We start from the raw sequence: 10943 nt of genomic DNA on the forward strand, positions 1-10943 counted from the left end.
AAAGGTGTAATTATGCGCCCTATTTGGCAAAGCTTCGGCCTTCGGAGGCTGAAGGTTGAAATGAATGAAGCTGCCGAAGAATGCCAGAGGGCCTTTGGCGTTATCTGTTCTTTTATTGGAACAAGAGATTTAGTACAAGAGCATATTGCCTTCAGGGTATGGCCGCTCGCGGAGAAATGGGAAATGCCACAAGAAACCATAAAGGAGGCCGACGAAGGTGGACTTATCAGGCTAAAGTACACTTTTAAGTTCGGAGATAAATTCGTTGAGCCAGATGATGACTGGTTAAAAAGTATTGAAAATTTAAGTGATGAACTGCTTGGGGCTTATTCGAAGGCCGAAGATACTGCAATGTCAGCAGCCTTCGGAGGCCGAAAAAAGAAGAGGCTGAATCGGGTATTTGATGCAATCGGGTTCGTCAACCCTGACTATTGCTATCCCATTCGAAGGCAGAAGAGAAAAACACAACCTCTGCAAAAGAAGAAGCTGCAACTGCTCCTAGCGAGTCAGAACCGAAAAGAAAGAAGATTAAGGTCCTCACACATCGGCCACGCTATATTGAACCAGCTTCGGTGCCTGAGTTTACCGGAGAAACTTCTTCGGCCACCGAGGCTAAAAAGCCAACCAAACCAACCTTGCTGCCAGAAGTTGCAGAAATGGCCGAAACGCCAAAGAGGATAGAATTGGAAGAACCGAAGATTTCGCTACTAGAAACCGAAGAAATGGCCGAAGCGCCATCCACAGAAAAAATGGAAAAAGTGAAAAAACCAACTGAAGAAAAAACATCAGAAGTTGTGAGTCCTACAGCAAATGTTGAGACAGTAAAAAATCAAAAAGTGCCAGCAGTGACTCCGAAAAGAAAGAGAATGGCTAATGTGCTAGATGTACTGGAAACAATCAAATCTTCAAGCACACCTCCGAAGAAGGCTGCTGTCATTCCTGAAACAACAACTGAAATTTCTGATACTAAAACTCCAGAGCAAGAACCTGAAGCCGAAGCTGGGTCCTCAGAGCCCGCAAAGATAAAATCCTTGGAAAGTGAGGCAGAAAAAATAACAAAGCCAACTTTTGTTGAAGAAATCGGTGTCATTGCCCCCGAAGCATCCCCCAAAGTTCGCGATTATATTGTTCGTCATGCTTCGAGGAAAAAACTATCAGAAAAAGAAGAGCAAGAGGCCCAGCGCTACGCCCAAAAACTGAAGTATCCAAAGGGGGCGTTAATATTCAATGGCAGTGGAGAAGAAGACTTTTTGTATTGTCTCCCTGACAGCAAAGAAATTTCTGTCTGCCGGGAGATGAGCAAGAGCTTCGGATTCCCAACACTGGAAGACGGGCTCTCAGTGTTATCGAAAAATGATTTGGCCGACAGCCTGACATATAATAGCTTAAAGGTACAACAAATGGAATCTTTGTAATTTCTTGCTGGGACCAAAATTTTTCCTTTAGCTAAATCTATTGACACACACATATTTCTCTTTGCAGGGCTTGATACTTAGCAATGCCCTCAGGGCACAGAAAGATGCTGAAGATGAAGGGTGTACTATAGCCCTGAGCAACCTTCGTTCCGAAGTAATTGAACTGAGGAACGAAGGTCTCGAAAAAGATAAGATATTACATTCATTGATAAATAAAATAAAAGAAGACGAAGCTACTTTTAAAAGTCAAGCTGAAGCTCAGAAGCGCGAAATTGAAGATCTTCGGAAACAACTAGCCAGAGCCAAGGAAGAACGCATACTTGAAGAAACAAAGCGAGAACTCAGCGACCAATGGGCAGATCACTTAGAAGGAACTGTTGAAGAGCTTCGGTCGTCCAAGAAGAGATGCTATAACAAATCTATAGAGTGTGTTAAGAAGTTAAAGGCTAGCTTCGCCAGGGTCGGCGCCTTCTCAAGCGAAGAAAACTTTACAAGAGGCAATCCCGAAGGTCCCATCGAATGGATCGACCACGAAGCTGAGGCCTTCGAAGAAATTTTAAATAGCCGTGGAGACATATGTGCTTTCTCTGGTGCCAGAGGAATTGCCACCATTTTAGAGAAGAAGGGCTGCGAACATGTAAAAATTTTAGCACAATCCGAAGCTGCTTTGTCCTTTGAAGATGCAAGAGATCCTTCGGCCGAAGCTAGCATGATCGGTGGAAAATTTTTCACCGATATCTGGGATAATGGTGGCCGAGAAATGGCCGAAGAAATTATTCAAAAAAGTGAAAAGGGCATTCACGATGCTAGAGAAGTGGCTGAGGCTGCTGAAAAGAGCGCAGAGCCCGAAGGTCAATTAGGTATTAACTAATAGTTTTTATTGTGTTGTAATTTTAGGTTTTAAAATTCGTTTGCAATTTGTAATAGCAATGTAGCCGTATCCTATCCTACTTCAGATTCTGCTAAAGCGTCTTCGGGCCCTCAGCCGAAAGGAGATGACGAAATAAAAAAGATGGCTGAAGCTATTATGGACGAAGTCGTCAATCGGCTCCTGAACGAGGCTGCAGAAGTCGTTTTGAGAGAGGATTAAGTATTATTGTAAAAACTTCTGAAATGTAATATATTGTAACATTTTGTAACCCTGAATGTAATATACCTGTTTTTATTGCACAATTCTTTACGATGCATGAAACTTTATACGTACCGCTTTTGAGTCTTTGACGAAAAAACACCTTCCCTTCTTTTCATGCTTCGTGAAGAAGAATTTTTCTTTGTCACAACAATGTCCAGTGTTCTGATGAATAATATCCAGGCTTCGTGAAGATATTTTCCGAAGCTACACCTCCGAAGATCAATAATGTATCTCTTTGTGACATTATGATTTTTCCCTTTTTTCAAAACGTTTCCCCTTTCTTCAAAACGTTCTCCTGTAGATTAATATTGTGTCCACCTCTTGTGCCATATGCAATATGATGTATGATGCTTATGCTATGCGAAATGATGCGATGATGTTATGTTATGTGAGGTGATGTTTATTCCGAAGATGTACACGCATCCCTGCAATAAAACACAATCTTTTATAAGCCTCCCTTAGGAGCTTCTTCGCCTTTTACTTCAGCGGAATCAGCGTTTATTTTTCGCTGTAAGCCTCCCTTAGGAGCTTCTTCGCCTTTTACTTTCAGCGGTATTCGCGTTGACTTTTCGCGCTTCGCCTTTTACTTAGGCGGTATCAGCGTTGACTTTTCGCTGTATGCTCTGCATTCCCTTTGGAACGACTTTGGAGCAGAAAACTTACACTGTGCTCCCTTTGGAGCGACTTTTTGTGACTTCGGCAAACTTACTCTGCGTTCCTTAGAACGACTTTTTGTTGCTTCGAAGAATTTTCGATAATCCGAAGGTCCTCTTTGTTATCATAAACCTTTAAACTTCAACAACTTAGGCCTGTGAAGAGAATATATTTTCCTTTTGGCAAACAACGAAACTATATTCATGAAATCTAAACAATGTCCTTTATTACACAGAAAAGAAGACTGAATAAGAAAGACTGCTATTTAGGTAGGATATTTGTCAATATATGTGCTTTGACTCTGGCACAGTGCTGTTGACTGTACGAGCTTCGGACTGCTCTCTGAAGTCCCTTTGGTGTGGAGCATACTGACTCCCTTCTGGCTGCTGGCCTTGTTGCAGCGGAGGTGGAGGCGGAGGCTGTTGCCAGGAAGCTTGAGGTTGACTCGCCGAAGCAACAGAAACTGCAGGGTGGTTGCCCACATATTCTGGGATGTAAGGTGAATGATACGAAGCAGTATGCATGACCTGCTTCGGCTGAGTTTGCTGTGCTGCGGCTTCGGCTATTTCCTTTTGCTTCTGGATGGTAACATGGCACATCCTGGTGGTATGGCCTTTGTTCTCACCGCAAAACAAGCAAAAAATTCTTCTTAGTTGATCCCCGAATCTTCCGCCGAAGCCCCTGGCGCCTCTGCCTCTTGGGGCTGGTGGTCGGAAGGGCCCTTGCTGTTGCCCCGAAGCCTGTGAGGAACACTGTGGCCTTTGCTGTTGGCTCCCTCGATCATCATTTTGGGCAGAGTTGTGGATTGATCTAACATGCCTCGGATAAAACCTTCCTCCGAAGCCCCTGGTCATCTCAGAAAACCTAAAAGCCTCCTCCCTTCTTTGGCGAAAATCATTATCGGCCCGAATGTACTCGTCCATCTTCTGGAGCAGCTTCTCCAAAGTTTGAGGGGGCTTCCTAGTGAAGTACTGAGCTGACGGTCCTGGCCAAAGCCCCTTGATCATGGCCTCAATGACAATTTCATTGGGCACCGTTGGCGCCTGTGCCCTCAAACGCAGGAACCTCCGGACGTACGCCTGAAGGTATTCTTCGTGATCCTGGGTGCACTGGAAAAGAGCTTGAGCAGTGACCGGCTTCGTCTGAAATCCTTGAAAGCTAGTTAACAGCAAGTCCTTCAGCTTCTGCCATGAAGTGATCGTTCCTGGTCGAAGGGAGGAATACCAGGTTTGAGCAACACTCCTGACAGCCATAACAAAAGATTTGGCCATGACTGCAGCATTGCCACCATACGAAGACACTGTTGCTTCGTAGCTCATCAAAAACTGCTTCGGGTCTGAATGGCCGTCGAATACGGGAAGCTGAGGCGGTTTGTAGGACGAGGGCCAAGGTGTAGCCTGCAGCTCAGCAGACAGAGGAGAAGCATCATCGAAAACAAAATTCCCATGATGGAAATTATCATACCAGTCATCTTCGTTGGGGAAACCCTCCTGATGAAGGTCTTGGTGCTGAGGCCTTCGGTGCTGCTCATCCTGAGCAAGATGACGAACTTCTTCAGAGGCTTCGTCTATCTGCCTTTGCAGCTCAGCTAGCCTAGCCATCTTTTCTTTCTTCCTCTGCACTTGTTGATGAAGCATCTCCATGTCTCTGATTTCTTGATCTATCTCGTCCTCTGGCGGTGTCGGGCTGACAGCCTTCCTTTTCTGGCTTCGGGCCTCCCGAAGAGAGACAGTCTCCTGATTGTGGTCCAGCGGTTGAAGGGCTGCAGTGCCAGTTGCTGAAGCTTTCTTCGGCGCCATAACGAAGGTTTATGATCGCCGAAGGAGTTCAGAAAACTCAGACTGTGGAAGTGAGTTCACCGGAGGTGGGCGCCAATGTTGGGGACTTGTTCTCAAATGCTATGAGTTAAGAACAAGGCAACATAGAAAATGTTAATCGTTAAAGTCCTTCGTCCTTCGAAGCATTATTTCCCTTAGGATATAATGGTTTTTGGATGAAGGTTATGAAGGGCGTACCTTCATAAATTCATTATACAGCGACGAAGGATAAAATTTAGGGAATACAAAAGACAACATAAACAATTATATATTATCATGTATAAACAGAAATATTGTTGAATTATAAATGTACCTTCAACTTGAAAGAGATGATAGTACAAGCGTGACGCAAAAAGCGAATGCCAAGTCAGCGTCCCCAGTACGGGGGTACTGTTCATCTATTTATAGGCACGGGACACAACCCATACAAAATTACATTCATGCCCTTTACACTTGATAATAATTCTATAATAAACTATCGGGGTCTAAATAGCCCTTTCATCTTTAAGTCGGTTTCACTTTTTGCTGCCACGCCGAAGCTTTCCTGCTCACACCTTCGGCCTGTATCAACCTTCGTATTATTCTGGTCTACTGTGATGCCGACTTGAGTCCGAAGATACCTGTTCACACATTATACTCCAGAAATACTGTTAAATCCTGTTTTTGAGGACCTTCGGAAGCCGAAGGTCCCCAACACAAGGGGTCCATTCCTCCCTTGTGGTGGCACGTGTTTCTCAAGTTAAGCTCCATGTTCCAATTAACAATAATATAATGATCTTGACATGAATATCAATAAAATAACAAAATAATTGGAACAATGATAGAATGAAATATTATCCAAAAACCATGTAAAGCAATAACAAAACTACCCAAGTGATTCAGGGATAACAAGGTATAATGGATAAACAGTCTAGGTTGACCTATAGGGTCCCATCAAAATTAAACCTATGCATGAATAAGTGATATTAAAGAACATTATTGGGTAAAAAGTGGTCAAGGGCACAACTTGCCTTCAATGAGCTCCTGCTCAGCAACTTCTATCTATTGGGCAGCACGATCCTCAGTAGCTTGCTCGTCTACTCGCATCAATACAAACATAAATAGTATAGCAAAAATTAACATCACACCAAACATGTAAATAAAATACATAATGATAATCTACACATTAAAATAAGATCATAGGAACAGGAATCATTAAATTTGGAGTTATAGATTTTAAATTATGAATTTACAAAGGTTTTATGTGCTTGAAATAGGATTAAGTGGGAAATTAATTTTCTCATTGTTTTCATGTCAAAATAGAGACTCTAAGTGATAGACAATAATATTACAAAATTTTAGAAATTGGAATGGAGTAATTTGGACTAAAAATGAAATTTCTATGAATTATACAAATTCTAGCACTTATTTTTATATTAAAAATCTATTTTCTATTTGTTTTCTCTAGTTTTGTAATTCTTTGAACCGGGCCTCAATTTCATAAAAGGCCAGGAACCGCGACGTAAGATACCCCAGACTCAGGAAACAGTTTGTGGCAGAACCTCTCAAGTTATTGGGCCCACATGCACCTGCCCTTGTCTCAAAGACCTCAGACGGCAATGCATGTGCACCAGATAACTTAACAGGATCTGTCTGAGTGTCCCAAGGACCTCGGATAAACCACATACAACCAGGACCGCAGGATTAAGTAAACACAAATCACACACCAACAATTTGTAGCGGAAATCTTATTACCAAATTTTACAAGTTACATCAAGTTTACATTGTACATGATCGGAGTAATTACACTATATTTTGAATGTATAAACATTTATATGTTTAAAATATATGCTAGCTCAGTGACAGTCCTCAATAAGAAGTATAGGAGAAGTACTTAGACTTATAAGAAGGCCGAGCCCACCGGCACTTAACACCATCAACAACAACACAAAGTTATAACCTGAAAAACAACAAGGAATAAAACCCTGAGTACGCAATTACTCAGCAAGACTTACCCGACTAAAGAAAAGACTCTCAAGGATATGCTGGCTTGAGGGAGTCAAGGTAAAGCTTATCAAGAATCAAAGACTCTGTTTGTAGAAATGTTTACTAATAGTGGATCCTTAGAAATCCAATTTTATTGTCAGGTTAAGTAAAGTTACCTACATCTAGAGTTCTTTCTATCCTAGTTCAAACACTTGGCCTATACTAGCCGTCTTTTATCAACCCTTCAGTTCACTGGAATGCTACGTGTAAGTCAGTGACCAAGTCTTCATATCCGAGAAGTAACAGCGATCCAAATCGATTAATACTCAGCTGAGGATCTCCAATCACACGACATATGTAACACTTAACCCTTGCATATGTCAACTCGCCACCGGGTTTGTTAAGACTAGACCGAGTTCACGCCAACCGAGAGCACAGATACACCATCGTCCAGCCTCTTGCCACGGAGGGTACACGCTACTCTCCCCATCTCTCCACTCCCATTGCGTGTTGGCCTTTCTGGTATTAGTCTGCTCGAGGCAAAGCTTACCCATGACGAGGCATGTGACCAGTTAAAGGGTCCTCGGTCAGCAAGCCCACATCGACACGGTCCTTGAGTGACTCAGACGGAGACACTACACCAAGACTTTCTTCTCGTGCAATTCACCTGCCCGCTCTCAACTTTATCATTTACAATCCCAAAGTTTGGTACCTGGCAGAGGTACATCTTTTCCGATGTTGAACCCATCACGGCCAGGATGGATCCACCATCAAGTTTTATTTTTGAAAAAAAATTCCCATTCACTATGAAGCATCACTTTTGTTTTAAAACAAAACATTTTGTTTTTCTAGAGCAAGGCTAAGCATCATAAAATTCTTTTCATAAAAGTGTGTCAAGGAAGGGTAATCAATTTTCCAAGGAAGAAAATGCATCAATTGTTTAGCACACAACTCCTATCACCTAATGCATCAAACTAGGTGATAAAGATTTTAAAACAACGAGGTGGCAAATGCACTGGGGCTTGCGTGGAAGAACACTAGGTTAGTGTTGGTTAAGTGGCGATCAACTTTTGTTCTGATACTTGCTTCATCTGTCCATCTTCAGTTTCATCCATTAGCATCATCTTGTGTAGAAGCTTACACGCAGCGACATCTTGTGGTTGACTTAGCTTTGGTCCTCCATATCACGTAGTCAATAAATGTACCTAAATGATTTGCATAATGCACATGAATGCATATAAACAGGAATATCACAAACCTGAATAATGCTACACGACAGCGAATTAAACACCTAGCGGCGAGGCGTTGTACCATTTCATACAGAAACACTAGTTATCGACACACGACTAAGAGCAATAATCACAAAATAATAAACTATACATACTAACTACAGCCCTCGCGTTTCTCCTGTTTAATCATATCTAATTCTATTGTCAAGCAAGAATAAATTATAAACACACATTATCATCCTTGTTTACAATATATCATCACACTAACTATCAAGAATAGCCAAAAAGCTCACCATAGTTAAACTAAACTGCGGATACGCTGATGATTCTGATTCAACCATTTTGGGCAATAATGAACACGTACCCATGACAGTTAACAGAGTAACAAATACAAAATACGACGACTAGTATGGCAAGGTATCACTTCACTACTCAAATACATTTAATACGACCCATAATAACAGGAGTAATCGGCTAATCACTTGGTATACCAAATTTATTCTTCACGATATTTACTAAACCATACCCCGTATATACGAAGTAGTTTAACAAATATCTAACACTGCCACAATGTGTATGCTGCAAACACTAATCCATTCTACTCAACAAACTAACACGCATGAACACACTTCAGCTTACCATGACTAAAACGATTTAACTACACGCGGATGACCACGAGTCCAAGGTCGAGCAACCCATCGAACACTTGGCAAACGTTGCACGAATCTTGCTTCATTACCCGGTTCCTAGGAATTTCTCTCCTCTGCTCGCACAAAATACACACATAATTAGCATCTAATAATTCACTGCCGAATGACAACAAATAGAGTAAGAATGAGTCTCACTGGCGCCAAGTTGGAGACCTACGGAATGGAGCACCGCAGTATGCTATGGAGCTTTGACGTGTCCATGGTGCAAGGACATCCAGCATCCACGGAATATCTCTGGTTCAAGCACATCCTCGAACCCCAAACGAACAGCGCGCCAGGACATTGCCACCCACGCCACCCATCATATGGAGGTGAACATGAGCGATGACTGACAACTCGCAGGGGCATCGACAACCTGCAGCTGTGCACGACCGAGCACCATGCGAGGTCGAGGCGAAGACGAGGATGAAGAAGGACGATAGCGTCGGGCCAGCATACCGACATAGAACATAACGGGAACCATGGCTAGGATTTGGGCGAACTGAGCGACAGCGCAAATTCCTGGTTCAACATTTGATTGAACATAAAGAAAGCGAGGCCAAGCAGGAATGGTAGGATTGACCGCGACCACGAGTTCGACAAGGGGCGCTGGCAGAGGATAGGATCGCAACAGCAGGGAAGCAGGCGACTAGGGACACGGGATCCGTGGTTGGGCAGAACTCGCCGGGGCACTGGCCAGAGGACTGAGCGATGCGGCCAGGGCGGGGCGAGAGATGGCATGGCCATGGATCGAAGTAGGAGAAACCGGAGGTGCGTTGTGGTGGAGGAGGGGTGCACGCACCAGAGAAGTCGGGCAGCAGTGGCTAGCAAAGGAGCTCGTGCACGGGGAAGGGGCCTCGGCGAGGTCACGGCTGGAGGGACTCTAGGGAGGAGCGTTGACGAGCTCCAAGAGCCAAGCAGGGCACTGTCCGGTGGAGGAGCGCCATGGAAGGGAGAGGAAGGAGCTCTGGCCATGGAGAAGCAGGGAGATGGGCGCAGTCCAAGCGGGGAGGAGCTAGGAGACCGTGGCGCACAGGGAGACGGCAAGGCTATGCGATGCGTAGGGGAGAGATATGGCCGTGAGAGCTCCACGGCAGAGGTTGAAGATGACCTCGCGATGGGATAAAGCCACAGGCTGTCGAGCGGTGAAAAAAATCAGATACGGATGTGGAAAAATCTGGGAGAGGGAAGCGGCGTGAGGATAGGACAGGATCCCTGGATATTTTCTTTTTTTATTTCATTCATTTTTAAAAGAAAAATCACAGATATTTTGAATCAAGATTTTTAGCGATGTATACTGGGTCGACACGCTATACGGCTACACATTTCATTCTCCGAATTCAGCGAATCAAATCATTTACCAGAGAATCAAAGCTCAATTATAAATCCTCAGACGCGATTTCTCGGTTGACGAGTGGGGATGAAATTATTTTGCACCGAAAACCTTAGTCGTCGAGTTCTATTTAATTTGCCAAGGACAAAATCACAGAGTGGGTCGAGCTTTCGAATTCGTATCCGTTTACTCGATAGATTTTAAATAGGCACAGGCTCACAATTTTCAGATCAATTACGTTCCAAAATTCGCGAAAACTTTAGGAGGAGTCTAAATAGACAGAAACAGATGCGATATTAAAATCGCGATAGATGTAGATGATTAAAATTTAGCATCTGTTTTATCTACCGCTATCACGTGTTAAAGTTCGCACTCGTGGTCGAGCAGATGATAAACACCTGAGGTGTTACACAGTCGCACGAGGACCGCGGGTTGTTTTCTAATATATTCAGGGACTCATGTGAAAAATAGTTCGGCAAAGGGGTATCCTTGCGCCAGAGTCGTTCGATCAACACCGATGGCTCAAATTAGATTGATCCGCCCCTGAACCGGTATCCACTCTCAGCCACCCGATGCAAGATCTACGACATAGATTTTAAACAACTGAAACTAATCAGAGCGCGTAGGATCGAAATCGGACGAACCATGCACACCTGGTCGAATCGGTACACCCATTCTAATCCACGCCGCTCCTTTTCGATCCAACGAC

At 43.6% G+C, this 10943-nt stretch overlaps 1 pseudogene; it reads left to right on the forward strand.

The window, feature by feature from the left end:
- Window positions 1–8852: 8852 nt before the first annotated feature.
- Window positions 8853–9407, forward strand: LOC103640514 (uncharacterized; annotated as a pseudogene).
- The last annotated feature ends 1536 nt before the right edge of the window (window positions 9408–10943 follow it).

The sequence above is a fragment of the Zea mays genome, chromosome 1 (genome assembly GCF_902167145.1).
Source record: "Zea mays cultivar B73 chromosome 1, Zm-B73-REFERENCE-NAM-5.0, whole genome shotgun sequence".
NCBI lineage: Eukaryota > Viridiplantae > Streptophyta > Magnoliopsida > Poales > Poaceae > Zea > Zea mays.